Here is a 1,995-nt window from a genome sequence, read left to right as displayed (position 1 = left end):
CAATAGGATGAATGAAATGGAAAACAGAGTATCAAGACTGGAAGATAAAGTGGATGAACTAGACCACTCAAGCAAAGATTATGAGAAATTTAAGAAATCACAAGAGTAGAATATGCGGGAATTGTGTGACATCATAAAAAGACCAAACTTATGAATCATAGGCATGCAGGAAGGAGAAGAATCCCAAGATAATGGCATGGACAAGATCTTCAACAGAATTGTGGAAGAAAATTTCCCAAAATTAAAGAAAGACGTGCCCATACAAATACAAGAAGCATACAGAACACCAAATGGACAGGACAAGAAAAGAAATTCTCCATGGCACATCATAGTAAAAACACTAAATACTCAGAACAAAGAGAGAACACTGAAAGCAGCAAAAGAAAACCAACAAGTCACATATAAAGGAAAACTCATCAGAATTACAGCTGACTTTTCAGTGCAAACTATGAAAGTCAGATGAGCCTGGACCAAAGTATTACCAGTTCTAAATGACCACAGATGCCAACCAAGATTATTTTACCCAGCCAAATTGTCTATTATAGTTCAAGAGGAAAGAAAAATCTTCCATGACATGAATAGGCTGAAAGAATTCATGTCCACAAAACCAGCCCTTCAGAGAGTTCTTGAAGCAATACAAAGAGCTAAAGAAAGGAATGACTATACCCAAGGGGTTATAGAAAGAAACTTAATGAAGGTATAACTATGGAAATGCACAGCTACACCAAGAATGTGAACAGAAATAAAAGTGACAGAAATCAATACACATCTTTCATTAATAACTTCAAATAACTGGGACTGAATCCCCCAGTCAAAAGACACAGACTAACTGGGCATGGTGGTGCATACCTGTACTCCCAGCACTCGAGAGGCAGCGGCGGGTAGATCTCTGTGAGTTCAAGGCCAGCCTGGTCTACATAGTGAGTTCCAGGACAGCAGGGGCTACAGGGAGACCCTGTCTCAAAAAAACCAAAAAAAAAAAAAAAGACACAGACTAGTTGAATGGATTAAGAAACAAAACTTATCTTTTTGTTGTCTGCAAGAAACTCATCTCACTTTCAAGGATAGGCACTATGTTAAGGTAAAAGGATGGAAAAAAATATACCAAGTGAATGGCACAAAGAAAAAAGTAGGCATTGCAATTCTAATATCTGACAAAATAGACTTTAAAACTAATCAGAAGAGTTAAAGAGGGCCACTTCATTCTGATCAAATGAACAATTGACCAAGAAGATATTATAATCATGAACATATATTCACCAAACCCTGGTGCACCCAACTTCATAAAATCAGTGCTACAGGACTTTAAGACCCATATTAATCCCAATTCATTAATAGTGGGAGAATTCGATACACCATTGTCCCCATTAGATAGGTCAACAAGACAGAGAATTAACAGAGAGACATCTGAATTAAACAATACCATACATCAAATGGGCCTAACATACATCTACTGAATATTCCACTAAAGCACCAAATAATATACTTTCTATTCAGGGCCCCATAGAACTTTCTCCAAAATTGACCATATACTGGGGTACAAAACAAACCTCAACAAATTCAAAAATATTGAAATAATTCCATGCATTCTATCAGACCACAATGCAATAAAGCTTGCAATCAATACTGGAAGAAGCCCTAATCACCACATGAACCCATGGAGATTAAACGACACACTCCTGAATGATGAATGGGTCAAAAGAGAAATTAAGAAAGAAATAAAAGTATTCCTGGAACTAAATGAAAAGGACAATACAACACAACAAAACCTCTGCGACACGTTGAAAACAACCCTTTCAGGGAAGTTCATAGGGGAAGTTTATAGCTCTAAGTGCCTACATTAAAAAATCAGAAAGAGCTCCTGGCCCGCTCTCCCGGCCTCAGGCCTCTCTGGGGGTAAGTCTACCGTGCAGCCCTCCGCGCCTTGACTCCACCAGCCGCGCTCACCCTTCCATCTCCCCCGCTGTTCTCTACTCCAAGCTTGGGCCCTGTGTC

Source organism: Nannospalax galili, unplaced genomic scaffold (assembly GCF_000622305.1).
Source record: "Nannospalax galili isolate Female #2095 unplaced genomic scaffold, S.galili_v1.0 scaffold1316, whole genome shotgun sequence".
NCBI classification, from domain to species: Eukaryota; Metazoa; Chordata; class Mammalia; order Rodentia; family Spalacidae; genus Nannospalax; species Nannospalax galili.
The sequence above is the reverse complement of the archived record's forward strand: the minus strand, read 5'-3'. Positions refer to the sequence as shown.